Here is a 16572-nt window from a genome sequence, read left to right as displayed (position 1 = left end):
AATCTTCAATTTTATTTAATTAGAAATGAGACTGATCGTATGTTAAGAATTACTGTAGGGAAAAGCATACTGTAGCTTAAATTATATGAATTAATCTTCAATTTTATTTAATTAGAAATGAGATATCAACGTTAAATATTTAAATTGTAATATTCTGCGTTAGTTGTGTGCAAGGCCGCCTTAAATAGACGGAGTCATTTGTTATCATTTCATTAGGGGAGAGTTGGGTAGTATCGGACATCGGGTAATATCGGACAGTGAGTTTATTTCATCTACCACCAGATGATAGTACCTGAATGACATGGTTACGTTTCTGTTATGTCGCATACAGAAACGTAACCATGTTATACAGGTTCTACCATCTGGTGGTAGATGAAAGAAAGGCATTGTCCGATATTACCCGATGTCCGATACTACCCAACTCTCCCCTATACCCTATTAATCATTATTATTATTATTATTATTATTATTATTATTATTATTATTATTATTATTATTAATCTGAGGCGGCGCGGCGATGATAAAACGTATTGTTAATTTAAAACTCTTGTATCTCGTTAAATATCAGTCCTATCAAAATTTTGCACAGAATAAAACTTATCGGACATAACGTTTAAAGAAACGTTTGTTATGTAACATTTTTCATGAAAATCGATAATAAACGAGATATTTCGATTTATTTAATTCAGTCCCCCTTATAACCTCCTTTTAAATGAAGTATTTTGAATGCCATATAGCCTAAAATCTAAGCTAGAACGAACTTAATTTATATTCCAATTTTCATAGAAATCCGCTCGGCCATTATCGCGTGAAAAGGTAACAAATATCTAGGCAGACAGACATACAAACATTTCAAAAATGCGATTTTCGGTCACAGGATAGTTAATTAGGCCTAACTTATACATGTTAACACCAATTATTTTTGGAAAAGCGAAAATTACCAGAAAAATGTCGGTTACAGATTTATTATTTTTATATATTTAATACGTACTTGAATATCGATTGTGTGGTTTAATGACCTTCGATTCTCGTTTTCACATCACTGTACATTCTTCTGTAGACTCTGCCACATACAATTTTAGTAATAGAGCGTCTGGTCTAATTAAAAACAATTTCGGAAATTTAACACATGTACTGGTTGGGTATGACTAATTGAGGACATTATGTGAACTGAAACCCATACCAAAAAGAAAATGTCTACTTGGATTTAAAAAATTAGATTTTAATAGACAAATGAACAACGAACAGCATACTGATGAACTAATAGAACTCTGACATATACGAGTCACAATTATCGCTCTATATGACAATGAAAACCAACTGCAATTCATTTTCAACTGCATTAAAAAAAAAGAACTGCTCGTACAAACAAAATACGTTTTCACTTATACAGCAGAGTGACGTTAATCCCAAATACTTATACAATTTCTCCATAAATACATGTATTATTAAAATTCATGTCTACATTTGATTGAAACAGAATTTAAGTTATAGGCCTATCTGGCGAATTAATAATGGCGTAGATGTAATAATAATAATAATAATAATAATAATAATAATAATAATAATAATAATAATAATAATAGTAATAATCATCATCATCATCATCACCATCATCATCATCCTCGCCGTTCCTTCATTTCATCACCGTCTTCATCATTATCGCATGACTACGAGTCAAGTGTCGTGCAATGTTTTTTTTCAGTAAGCTGCTTTTTTTTTAAACGACAATGACTTTATTATAGATTTATTTAATCAATTTGTCCTACAGAATAATATCTGTGATATTGACAATTAATATTTGAGGAGAAAAATTCGCTCCGGCGCCGGGGATCGAACCCGGGTCCTTGGTTCTACGTACCAAGCGCTCTGACCACTGAGCTACGCCGGACCGTCAGGCCAAAAAGGGAAACATTGAAGGAGGGGGATTCGGTCCGGTGCTGTGGATTGAATTCCGCGTAGCTCAGTGGTCAGAGCGCTTGGTACGTAGAACCAAGGACCCGGGTTCGATCCCCGGCGCCGGAGTGAATTTTTCTCCTCAAATATTAATTAACAATGACTTTATTGTGAAAATAACAGTAATGACGAAAAAAATATACAACACATGAACATAAACTTTTTCAGTTACTGAATTAACAAGGTAAATGATAAATTTAACAATAACTTCATTATGAAGAAAGAAATAATGACAAAATAAAAACACATGAACGAAATATTTTTCAGTTACTGAAATAAGAGAAATTATAAATTTAACAACAATGACTTCATTATGACATTAGTAATTAAAAAAAACCATGAACGCAATCTTTACGAGTAACTGAATTAAATTAAAGCATGTTTAATCCATTACATATAATAGACACTATAGAGTAACCTCATAAAACGCCACCATTCATTTTCGGTGATCCTGTATTAGGAATCTGTTCTTGAAATCTTATCCTCTATTTTTAAACACCCTGTAGCTCTTTAAATGCAACTGAGTTGAACATGAAATGGTACTGAGCTGCTTCTCTTGTGTTTCTTCAACATAGAGAGGAACAGAGGTTAAGGCTGTTCCAGAATAAGGTGCTTAGAAAAATACTTGGGGCTAAAAGGGATGAAGTTCCAGGAGAATGAAGAAAGTTACACAACGTAGAACTGCACGCATTTTATTCTTCACCTGACATAATTAAGAACATTAAATCCAGACGTTTGAAATGGGCAGGTCATGTAACACGTATGGACGAATCTAGAAAGGCATGTAATGTGTTAGTTGGAAGGCGAGGGAAAAATATCTTTGGGGAGGCCGAGACGTAGATGGGAAGATAATATTAAAATGGATTTGAGGGAGGTAGGATATGATGATAGAGACTGGATTAATCTTGCTCAGAATAAGGACCGATGGCGGGATTATGTGAGGGCGGCAACGAACCTTCGGGTTCCTTAAAAGCCATAAGTAAATAAGTATTATTATTATTATTATTATTATTATTATTATTATAATTATTAGTAGTATTAGTATTATTATTAGTATTATTATTATTAGTATTATTATTAGTATTATTATTATTATTAGTATTATTATTATTATAATTATTATTATTAGTATTAGTATTATTATTAGTATTATTATTATTATTATTATTATTATTATTAGGATTATTATTATTATAATTATTATTATTATTATTATTATTATTATTATTATTATTTTGCCCTGATCGATATGTTATCATTCAGTTTTAGTTAATTGAACTTTCACATTAAAATCTATTACAGCAATGTGATGTTCATATGCTGCTCTTTGAAAATGTCGTATTTCACCAGAGTATCAATGGGCAATGACCGCTCCTAAATAAATAAATAATATTACTAATGGTGTTCCTACATTTTTCTCATTCCCAAGCCAGTAACATCGCCTCACCTGTCTTCTTGCGAGTAGCATCACAATTAAGTAAAGGGAATGAAAGCAGAGAAGTAAAACATGGGAACAAACCTCTTAAAGTTGCTTACAACATGAGAATTCAGTTTGTTGTCATTAAGAAGCTTAACGTTTTGCTTCAAACGCTCGTTCTATGAAATGACATTTTATAAAAGAACTCAAAGAAAAGAAGAGTCAAGTACGGTATTCGTAACATATACAAAACAGTACATACATCGTTGCGTCTGCTCTCACTGCATAAGGAAAACGTAAGATGAATGATTTACTTGAAATATCTTCAACAAACAAGTAAATAATTGACTACGGCAAATACAGATCAAACGTCGCAACATTGTAATTTCAAAACTTTCATCATAAAACCTAGACTCTAATTATCATCCTCACGAACTTTAGATCGATGTAATAATATAGCTTATATTGAACAGGCTTACTAACAAAACACAGTTATGCAATGTATGTAAGTCCTTTGATGTTTCAGAATTAGAAATGGACCAGCGATGCTTCTATCAAATGAATAACTGGAAAAGATTCCTTTTCTTACAATTGCTGCATTCGAGAATTGAAAGATCTTTTAGTACATCGAAATTTTCATGGGAATACACACTTCTTGTAGAATACTGTATCACTCTGGATAATCATTTTTCACATGTTATCTGTCTGTGTATGAAGATTTCCCACGAACCATTGATCGCATTTTATTTGACATTCATTTTATAGGAATCAGTTTATCCGGAAAAGAATATGCACTTTAAATATAGGTCTAGTGATTTACGTTGAAAAATAATTCTGTGGCCGGGAGGAAAAAGGTCTTGAGTAAAAATTGTATACTTTTCAGGAGAGCAGTAGAAAGATTGAAATTGGTGTCAATTATAGAGTTCTTTTAATTAAGAGGTTTCTTGTGGATATTATTTGTTTAGGTTCTTCTAAAATAGGCAATGTTGTTTATTTAACAATTTTCTTGATCATTTCCAAAAGTAGCCGCTCTTAAGCCCTTTTAAGACTAGACCCCAAACTGAGTAGAAGGGACTATTTAAACATAAAACCTTTTTCATGTCAAAATAAATGAGAAATGTAAATTATTAGGAATGCAAAATGGGTCTTAAACTATTATAGGACTGTTTACCCTGGTGCTTAAAGTTTTAAAAGGAAAGGGCATCAGCATGTGATAAAATGACTAAAATACAAGTTAGACCTTTTAATAGGGAAGCATGGAAAGTAAACATGTGATGTTTGTTAGGAATAAAGTATTAAAATTTCTTAAGTCCTTTATTCTGTGTGTGCTCGATTCAAAAAGTACTTAGGAGATTTGGTAACGCTATATAAATCCAGTCAGGAGTCTTATTTGACTTTAACCGTTTTACTAGATTGAAGAGAATAATTGTTTCCGCTTTCAGAATATATAAAAATCTCATTTTCACAAAAAAAAATTGACTTAAGACTTTTTCCTCCCGGCCACAGAATTGTGATAAAAGATAAACTGTCGAGTTGCTATAATGGCACTTCATTTGTTTCCTTGTTTAACAGAAGATAAATTAAATCAAATTAAATACTGCCATAATACAAAAATCTAGAGCTGTCAAATCGGGTAAACGCGAAGGCCATACAATATCACAAGATTGAGAGGTGATGCTTCCGCGGAAGAACACCCGCAAAGTCTGCAAAAGTATAAAAACACGAGGGAGTTTTCCCAAACATTTATATGATATTCATGAGCTGAGGAACAAGATTCTGCATGAAATTGAACACATTGGTGAGAAGTTATGTTGCTGTTTACTCAACTTCCGAAGATAGGTCTGAACCTCACAAGTAATACCAAGAAAGCACCACTTATGAGGCAACTAGATCAGACAATAATGACATAGGGTGGCCAGTTTCTTTCCGCCTCCATTGCATACATCGCCGACTAGCTAGATATTACACTAGTCAGACTTGTGTTCGTATCATAACAAGTTTCTAGAAGGGAATTATACAGTGCAGTGTAATTGGAAGAGATCACCTAAATAGTGTGTTGTTTTTTAAAATAACTTTAACAATATAAATAAACAAATTATGTAAATAAACAAAATTAAAGGATTTATTGTTATTATTATTATTATTATTATTATTATTATTATTATTATTATTATTCACTGTGGGCTAAAGCAAGGAGATGCACTATCACCTTTACTTTTTAACTTTGCTCTAGAGTATGCCATTAGGAAAGTCCAGGATAACAGAGAGGGTTTGGAATTGAACGGGTTACATCAGCTACTTGTCTATGCGGATGACGTGAATATGTTAGAAGAAAATCCACAAAAGATTAGGGAAAATACGGGAATTTTACTTGAAGCAAGTAAAGCGATAAGTTTGGAAGTAAATCCCTAAAAGACAGAGTATAGGCCTATGATTATGTCTCTGACCAGAATATTGTACGAAATGGAAACAAAAATTGGAGATTTATCCTTCGAAGAGGTGGAAAAATTGAAATATCTTGGAGCAACAGTAACAAATATAAATGATACTCGGGAGGAAATTAAACACAGAATAAATATGGGAAATGCGTGTTATTATTCGGTTGAGAAGCTTTTATCATCCAGTCTGCTGTCAAAACATCTGAAAGTTAGTATTTATAAAACAGTTATATTACCGGTTGTTCTATATGGTTGTGAAGCTTGGACTCTCACTTTGAGAGAGGAACAGAGATTAAGGGTGTTTGAGAATAAGGTTCTTAGGAAAATATTTGGGGCTAAGAGGGATGAAGTTACAGGAGAATGGAGAAAGTTACACAACGCAGAGCTGCACGCATTGTATTCTTCACCTGACATAATAAGGAACATAAAATCCAGACGTTTGAGATGGGCAGGACATGTAGCACGTATGGGCGAATCCAGAAATGCATATAGAGTGTTAGTTGGGAGGCCGGAGGGAAAAAGACCTTTGGAGAGGCCGAGACGTAGGTGGGAAGATAATATTAAAATGAATTTGAGGGAGGTGGGATATGATAGCAGAGACTGAATTAATCTTGCTCAGGATAGGGACCAATGGCGGGCTTATGTGAGGGCGGCAATGTACCTGCGGGTTCCTTAAAAGAGAGTAAAAAATTATTATTATTATTATCATTATTATTATTATTATTATTATTATTATTATTATTATTATTATTATTAGATAATAATTTTAAAGACGTATTTGATTCATTGCATGAAGTTTTATCACGCTTTAAAATATTTAATTTAAAATTCCCACTTTATATAATCCAACGGTACTGTCTTTAATTCCATATCTCTTGGAACAAATACTTTATTTTTTTATACTGCCTTAAAATGTTATGCTGATAATTTATTTAACGCAAATCAAAATAAAAACAAATTTTTATAGTCGTTACTGTAGACTACAAAATGTAAAATAAGAACGTGTCAGCATCGACGTAGCTCAGGCGGTAGCGTGTTTCCCTGCTGATGCGGAGCTGCGCTAGGGCGTTAGTTCGATTCCCGTTCAGGCTGATTACCTGGCTGGTTTTTTTCATGTATTTTCCCCAAGTGTAAGGCGAATGTCAGGTAATCTCATCTTATTAAATACCATCTCACTAGCACCAGTTCCATAGACTCTAAAAATAACCTAGTAGTTAATATAGCGTCGTTAAATAACAGAGTAAAAAGAACGTGTCGCTTACATGATACAGTTTATTTATTTGTCACACTAGATTGCAGCAGATGCAACTTGAGGTCGGAGTCAAGTGCAAGTGGGACGCGTGACACATGCGGCTCGTCACGCCACCTTGCGGTGTAATTAATTAACTGAACGCGGCACGTGCAAACAATAGTGAGTGCAGTACTCGTACTAGAGTGCAGTACTACGCAAGAGCGGCGCTCACAATAGGCTTTGTGTTGCACCATATGCTGCCCTCGGCCATGGTCTGAACTGTGCTCCCAAGACATAACCAAACAGACTTACATGTTGGTATCTGACGCCCCAAGTTCGGAATCAGACACTGTCGAGAATTGGCTACAAGCTTGCCAAGCTGGCGATTACGTTGGTCATTGGTCACTTCGAAAATTCTCAATGCAGCTAGTGACTTCGAAGTGGTCAGATTTGGAAGCTTCTATAGTCCCGTCGCTTTAATTTCCAGGCAGCCAATCGCGTTGCAGGTCGGCTACATTTAAACGTGTGCGTCTTGTGATTCGGTGAGGAAGACGTTATTCATTTCTTAAGGCTCGATAAATACTTAATACTGGGTGTTCATTTCAAAGTGTGTCATGACGTCACTGTTGTTGGGTCACCGATTTGAAGCGAGTTTCAGCTTATATGTCAGAGAAGTTGCCTATTATTTAAGGCGTTCTTCAATCTGAACTTGAGAACGTGTATGGTATAACTTGAACGTCGTAGCAACAGATGGCGGTCTGTACGGTTTGTGTGCTACCATAACCTCTTTCGAACTGTGTTTTGCGCCGGCAAGTCGTACGCAGGGTATTTGTTATCATCGGTTGCGTACGGTAAAATTCCACAACACAATTCAAATGCTCCGTGTCCATGTTGACCGCCCAAGTTAATGTCAACAAATACGTAAGTAATCGTCTTCACCCTCTCCCCATATCCCGACAGTACGTATTTCCAAATAGTTCACATTCCTGCCACTACCGGCGTTACCGTACGTATCGGTACGTACTCTTCAGAATGAACGCCGTACTTGCTAGGCAACTTCTCTCGCATTTAGGTAATACGCCTTTGCGGAAGTGTAGGAAGATTGAATTCTCTAGGCTCATCGGCTAGCCACATGACGGCATACAGCGAGCCATGACACACTTTGAACTGAACACCCAGTATAATCGCCCGCCATTTTGGCTCTTTTGTTGGCGTTCGCACACGAAGACGTTATTTGCCGCTCAATTATTTGCTGAATTACAGTGCGTTTGATTTATTATCATAGGAATTACGACATGATAATGTTTAACGATGTGGCAAATAGATTCCTCGTATGGTAGCTCGGCAACGAAAGAACAAAAATGGCAAACGATACTATCTACCTAGACTTTATAGAGCCTTCACTTCCTAAGACGTAAGCAAAGAGGAGGAGTCACGCCGGGAATAACAGCGTCGCGACTATAGTTGTTGTAACTGCTATTGTTGAAGCATATTCAAGAGTTATCACTAGCGAATGGATTTCTGGTTCCATACCTATTTTGTCTGCTTCGTGCTAGACCTATGTTATCAGTAGAGCCCGGATGTTTGGCAAAATGCCTTTTTTACTGGGTGGAAGTAAATCATTATTTGCATGGATATAAATGAGATTTCGAGTAAATTAAAAGTGATAGGACCAATTTTTATTTTGCCTATTTTGCTTTTTAAGGTGTTTCTTACTAATAAATGTCTTTTTTTGTCATCAATATTTCTTGTTTATTTTCAAATTTTCTAATTAATTGTAATGCAATATGTATGAAATTTAAATATTTGAAACAATGACTAACTTCACTAACAATAGTAAATAAAAGTAATTTATTTCGGTGCTTAATCTGCTAATAATCGTGCTTTAATACTATTGGTGTAATATGAATAATGATCGATAATCCACAGTTACAAATATAATATTGTCATGTCTTCACGATACCAACAATCACCTTTATAATTTTAAATATTAAGTTCGTTCTCATAGAAGTTGTCACGTAGCATTTCCAAATGTTTGCTTTCATATTTTCAAATCTTACTGTTACAATTTTGTACTACACGTGTTTATTATTGTAGGAGAAAGAAATTTGAGGTAGGAATAGTCAGTTATTGTCGGGTGACAGACGCTATAAGATCGGTTAGCTAGAATGCCTAAATTTAGTAAACCATTGAAAAGTAAACTTCGTGCTTACGTTAGTGAATTTGGTGCCCATGTGTTTTCAACCGATGGAACACTTTTGTTATGTAAGGTTTGTGAAAAGACAGTTAATCACGAAAAAAAAAAGTATTTTATAAGTCAACATGTGTCAACTACGAAGTAATATGTGAGTTATGTTGATATAATTTAAATTTATTGCTAAAATACATTATACCTTTTTAAAATTTATAACGCCTTTTTCAAAGATTAATGTGCCATTTTTACGTTTGTATTGCCTTTTTTGCCTGCCTATTGTTAGAAATGTCTAAACATCCGGGCTCTAGTTATTAGGATATCTCTACGTGTTATTTACACAGGATCCCCTTATTAAAATTCTATAGGATATAAAACGCCTAAATCAACCATAAACATCTAAAAATACCTAAAACAAATGTTTGTGCCTGAAAAACGTCTTTTTCGTATTTTTCGTATACTGTATTTAAAATAAAAATGCCGGTACTAAAAATGCAAAAATATTATTTAAAAATATGTAAAAAAATCTTTTACAGACGAACACTAGTCTTGCAAGTTCGTCCCATATATTGGTCTTAGTATGGGAGGGAAGAAGATTTTACCTAATTTCCTGGAACCGAAATTCGTTTGGAAAAGTCCATCCTAGAACATACATTTCGAACTTCTAAATTTTGTCGTTCACTGTCTTCATCTCACTACGGAACCTTTGTAAACGCGGACTCCCAACACCAATAAGCTTCGGGGACTTTGTTCGATGGTACTGTTCCTCTCATTTGGCTTTGGCTCCAGGACTGGACTTGGGATGCTGTGGGGTGGGGCGGTTGTTATTATCGCTCTGGTGAATAATATTCACTGGCTTGGTTAACCTTTAAATTGACAAAGTATCCTATAGGATACAACAGGTTAAATAGGCTATATGCTATAATTTTAATAGAACAATAGAAAAAAAATTAATAGGAAAATTAAAATTTCACAACACTATAATGTTGTAACAACATATAAAAATACGGACATTGCGATAGTTGTTTTCTTTACGGTCCGGCAAGGTTTAATAAACTAGTGTGGGAAATGAAGCTTTGCCAAGTTAAGGATTAAATACAAGTTCAGGTAACGTTCTACGATAACCTTATCGTATATCTTTTAGTTGCTTTTCCCCCCTTCCCCCATTCTTTCATATTGAGATTCAGGTAGTAGCACGAGTAGGATTACGTCGCCCTTTCTTAAAATCATTTGTTACGCTAGTCCAAATATGGTCCTTCCCAGGTATCTGTAGAGTAAAAAGACGAAACAAGACATCTGCGCAAGTGGTATGTAGGAGGGCTGGGGCCAATGATCGTTCTGGGGGAGGTGTTGACTGAACGAAGCTATCCATAGCTTGCAGGGATTGGATCATTTCTATCTGAACTCTACTCTACCTTCTACCACGAGCATCTTACCCCTTAGCGGCCCGGAGCTGATGCTGCCCGCAATACACTCCGACACAGATAGACTCCGCCCCCATTTGCGTGAAGCTACTCTACAGATCCCTGAGACTGATCATAGCTTAACATTCATGTCACATTTAAATTCCGATATTCGTAAGTAGAAAAATACAGTAATATTAGAAACGATTACAACATAGATATAGCTAACGCATGTCAATTTAAAATTATGTACCGTATACAATGCACTTAAATATATTATCCATTAATCAATTTGCATTTTAAATACAGTATGTTTTATATCGCCTTTCCTCTTTTTTTCAATCCTTTTTTTCTACTTTCTTTATCATATATTTCTGTCCTTCCATGAATAGCTGCTTCATGAGTTTGAAAATGTATCAGTGGATACATGCCTGTCAAGCAAGTTAACAGAGAATGTATGCAAAGTACAGTGGAGTCTCTCCGTTAGAAACTTCTGTTATGGAAACTTCTAATTTGAAAAGCTAGCCGACTCCGCCCACTACAGGAACACCACTCAATACGTTATACTGTTAAGGCGATCGCTTTGCTCATGCTCGACATTGACATAAAAAGACATAGCAAAGAAGAAGAAAGGAATGTATTTAAACTTATACATGAAAATATTACAAACTTAAATAAGAACTATTTAGCATCTAAATTTGTACACATACAAATATGAGAAAAATTTTTAATAACACATACAAATATAAAAGTAAATAATTACAGTGGTAACTCCTCTAAATAAAATAATTGTTTTAACATTAATGACAAAAATATTTCAAAATCATTTAGACTGATTCCCTTTCATAATACATTTACTCAGACAAAAATTTTAGTTGAAACTTGTAGAGAATCTGCTGCGTGGTGCATTCATCGCTTAGATACAAATATGTACAGTGTTTGTACTCACCTTGCTGCTTACACCACGTTCTCTGTCTACCTGTCACTGAGTTCATCGTTCGGCAGTGATTACATCGTCTAGGTAGGGACGGGCACAGAATACCAATAATGCGATAGTACATACAAAAGTATAAAATTAGCTTTGATCGGCTAATAGTTTTTATCCCCATTTAAAATCAACGAAAGAACTCCACAGTAAATGCAATTTATACAGAAATGTACGTAATTGATAACATAAGAAACAAAATTGTTTCGGAGCGCACAGAATGTACAGTAGTGGCAAAAAAAACCGGACCGACCCTTGTAGCTGATACAAAGGAATCCTGTGCTGTGTATTGTGTCAAACTGTGGTAATTTCAATATGGATAGTGAAGCCAGAGGCATGTACTGCTATTTAATGTAAAAATACGCAGTTATCTTTGCCGAATAGAGGTAGAAATGTAATATTGATGCCAGATGAAAATAAAACTCTCAAAGTTTTTTCGTCTGTAAGTTTGAGGCACTGAAAGAAACAAAAGACGGTAAGAATCGAAAAAATGCAATAAATTTCATTGCTACAATTAATTATACAAGATGGATGTGTTTTGTGACTAGCAAAATTTGAATCTGTGACTCTGAAATCAGCTACAAGGATCGGTCCGGGTTTTTTTCTGTATAGTGTCATTTTAATGCCTCTGTTTATTACTGTCGTATAAGTATTTAAATTAATTAAAGTTGCAGTAACAAAATTAAACCTACGTACAGAGTTGCACACATTTTAAGACGTATAATTATGTTCTTCGACTGCAATAAAAAGTGTCTTATGTACTCAATTTACATCAAAATTTAACCATTCCCCGCACAAAACAAATGGAACGTGAAATGATAGGATGCAGCGCGAAGGGTATTCCAGAAACATGAACATCCCCTCAATTTGTTTCCCGCATGTGTTTCTACTTAAACTCAGTTTTAGATTAAACATATGATACCCAGCTCCGTATAAGAAACGGGTCATGGTGGATTGAGAATTAATCCTGTGGGAGCTTTGGCATGAATTGGGGGTTGTAACTGAGTCTCAGAATTGTTAAAATTATAGTTTGTAGACTGTACAGTAGCTACATCAAAGTGTGTGCAAACGTACTGTGTATGTTTTGTCACTAATATCAATACCTCCAAATTGGAGTTGTAGTAGTAGTAGTAATAAATTTGGTATCGATCAAATTCCAGCAGAATTAATACAAGAGGGTGGAAGTGCATTATATAGCGAAATTTATAAACTTGTACTTGCTATTTGGGAAAAGGAAATTGTACCAGAACAATGGAAGGAGTCCATAATTGTACCTATTTTTAAAAAGGGGGACAAAACCAACTGTAGTAACTTTCGAGGAATATCATTTTTGTTGACGTCGTACAAAATTTTGTCCAATATCCTTTTGAGAAGATTAACTCCGTACGTAGATGAAATTATTGGGGATCATCAGTGCGGTTTTCGGCGTAATAGATCGACTATTGATCAGATTTTTTGTATTCGACAGATAATGGAGAAAAAATGGGAGTATAAGGGTACAGTACATCAGTTATTCATAGATTTCAAAAAGGCACATGACTCGGTTAAGAGGGAAGTATTATATGATATTCTTATTGAATTTGGTATTCCAAGAAACTAGTTCGATTAATTAAAATGTGTCTCAGTGAAACATACAGCAGAGTCCGTATAGGTCAGTTTCTATCTGATGCTTTTCCAATTCACTGGGGGCTAAAGCAGGGAGATGCACTATCACCTTTACTTTTTAACTTCGCTTTAGAATATGCCATTAGGAAAGTTCAGGATAACAGGAATTGAACGGGTTACATCAGCTTCTTGTCTATGCGGATGACGTGAATATGTTAGGAGAAAATACACAAACGGTTAGGGAAAACACGGAAATTTTACTTGAAGCAAGGAAAGCGATCGGCTTGGAAGTAAATCCCGAAAAGACAAAGTATATGATTATGTCTCGTGACCAGAATATTGTACGGAATGGAAATATAAAAATTGGAGATTTATCCTTCGAAGAGGTGGAAAAATTCAAATACGTATCTTGGAGCAACAGTAACAAATATAAATGACACTCGGGAGGAAATTAGACGCAGAATAAATATGGGAAATGCGTGTTATTATTCGGTTGAGAAGCTCTTATCAACCAGTCTGCTGTCCAAAAATCTGAAAGTTAGAATTTATAAAACAGTTATATTACCGGTTCTTCTGTATGGTTTTGAAACTTGGACTCTCACTCTGAGAGAGGAACATAGGTTAAGGGTGTTTGAAAATAAGGTGCTTAGGAAAATATTTGGGGCTAAGCGGGATGAAGTTACAGGAGAATGGAGAAAGTTACACAACACAGAACTGCACGCATTGTATTCTTCACCTGACATAATTAGGAACATTAAATCCAGACGTTTGAGATGGGCAGGGCATGTAGCACGTATGGGCGAATCCAGAAATGCATATAGATTGTTAGTTGGGAGACCGGAGGGAAAAAGACCTTTAGGGAGGCCGAGACGTAGATGGGAGGATAATATTAAAATGGATTTGAGGGAGATGGGATATGATGATAGAGACTGGATTAATCTTGCACAGGATAGGGACCGATGGCGGGCTTATGTGAGGGCGGCAATGAACCTTCGGGTTTCTTAAATCCATTTGTAAGTAAGTAAGTATATGAAACCGGGAACCAAGACAAGCTTTGAATTCCTCAGGCTGTCGGTCAATTACGTTAGACGACTGTGTGAAAAATAAAGTGTACGTAGTTCGAAATTATAAGTATTTTGGTACAGCACACAAATCATTCCCTTGTATGTTACATTTTTGTGGAAGGTATTTAATATTATAAAATTAAAAATAGCAGAAGAAACTTTGAATATTCCAGCATGCATTCATCCATTCTCTCAGTTGTATCCAGTGAAGAAAATCCTGTTGAAACAGAATGGGCTATGTCAATTATCATTTCAAGATGGAGAAAGAATATAACTTTCAGAAAAGAAAATGCAAGAAGGGAAGAAAAGTTTCCTATTCAACAGACATGGATATTTTTGCCAGGCAATTTAAAAATACCAAAGTAAGAATTGGACTCCTTGCGTCTTATCTTTAAAAAAATGGAACTCACTTCCCACTTTACAGAATCACGCATAATTTATCGTATTTATAGAAGTGAACAGAAACCTATCGTAACTACTTCTCTGGCACTGTTGGTCCCATTGAATCTATAAACTCCCCTCATAATTCGTACGACTGGAATATTTTAGGAAAGTACGTAGTTTAACTGAAGGTCGTATGAGCGTTGCTCTACACAACCAAAACCATCTTCCTTTCATTGCAATTTCTCATTTCGACTTATCCGAAAGAAGACTACGCTGTTATGAACAGTGCAAGTGAGATATTTGTGGAGATTTAAAAGTGTTGGAATTTCTTATCGGTCTGCAAAGTAGCTTATTTGCTTCTTATTTCTTTGTGTATGAAAAAGTTTCAGATAATTTTACCGTATGTCGCATAAGCATTACCAAATTAGTCTATTAACATATAGAAGCATAAAAAAAGACTCAGAAAAATTATCTTCCTGGATAATTACTCAGTTAATAATAATAATAATAATAATAATAATAATAATAATAATAATAATAATAACAACAGCAACATTATTATTATTATTATTATTATTATTATTATTATTATTATTATTATTATTATTATTATTATTATTATTATTATAAAATCGTATTTGCAAATAAGTGCTTTAAAATATGTTTTAAAAACTTTAAGAGCAAATTTCGCTGTTTCAATTGATTTGGTAAATAATACCTTTGGCATGATTGAAAAAAACATGATAATAAATATAATAATAATAATTATTATTATTATTCTTATTATTATTACTACTACTACTTATTATTGAAATATAAATGACACTCGGGAGGAAATTAAACGCAGAATAAATATGGGAAATGCATGTTATTATTCGGTTGAGAAGCTCTTATCATCCAGTCTGCTGTCCAAAAATCTGAAAGTTAGAATTTATAAAACAGTTATATTACCGGTTCTTCTATATGGTTGTGAAACTTGGACTCTCACTCTGAGAGAGGAACATATGTTAAGGGTGTTTGAGAATAAGATGCTTAGAAAAATATTTGGGGCTAAGCGGGATGAAGTTACAGGAGAATGGAGAAAGTTACACAACACAGAACTGCACGCATTGTATTCTTCACCTAACATAATTAGGAACTTAAAATCCAGACGTTTGAGATGGGCAGGGCATATAGCACGTATGGGCGAATCCAGAAATGTACATAGAGTGTTAGTTGGGAGACCGGAGGGAAAAAGATCTTTAGGGAGGCCGAGACGTAGATGGGAGGATAATATTAAAATAGATTTGAGGGAGGTGGGGTGTGATGATAGAGACTGGATTAATCTTGCACAAGATAGGGACCGATGGCGGGCTTATGTGAGGGCGGCAATGAACCTTCGGGTTCCTTAAAAGCCATTTGTATGTATGTATGTATGTATGTATGTATGTATGTATGTATGTATGTATGTATGTATGTACTACTTATTATTAAACTCAAAATTAACATCAATACAATAATATTGTTCTTAGTCATGGGAAGGTTTTTATTTCCCTTCAGAGGCTTAACCTAATTCTTTTTTCGAAAAAAAAAGAAGAAGAAAAAAAAAAAGAAACGTATATTTCCTCAAAAACACCACTTCATCACAATACTTTTTCTTATACTTGTTATTATAATGAGAAAATAAGAGTTTGAATCGGTTACATAGTTCGAAAGAAGGTACTGAAGGTCGCAAGTGTGAAACCGATACGTTTATGAAGATTGTGATAAAGACAACGATAGAAATTATTACGATGATTATAATATGATTAAAGCCGAAGGAGAAAACGATAATAACTGTAATAAAGATAGCGATGATGATGATGATGATGATGATGAAGATGATGATGACGATGATGACGATGACGACGACGACGGCA

At 34.6% G+C, this 16572-nt stretch overlaps 1 non-coding gene across 1 annotated transcript; it reads right to left on the bottom strand.

Moving 5' to 3' along the window:
- Window positions 1–1818: 1818 nt before the first annotated feature.
- On the bottom strand, window positions 1819–1891 carry TRNAY-GUA (transfer RNA tyrosine (anticodon GUA)). Its single transcript has one exon. It is a non-coding gene; the product is annotated as a tRNA-Tyr (tRNA).
- Between the last annotated feature and the right edge of the window lie 14681 nt (window positions 1892–16572).

Source organism: Periplaneta americana, chromosome 11 (assembly GCF_040183065.1).
Source record: "Periplaneta americana isolate PAMFEO1 chromosome 11, P.americana_PAMFEO1_priV1, whole genome shotgun sequence".
Lineage (NCBI taxonomy): Eukaryota > Metazoa > Arthropoda > Insecta > Blattodea > Blattidae > Periplaneta > Periplaneta americana.
This window is presented reverse-complemented; position numbering and strand designations above follow the sequence as displayed.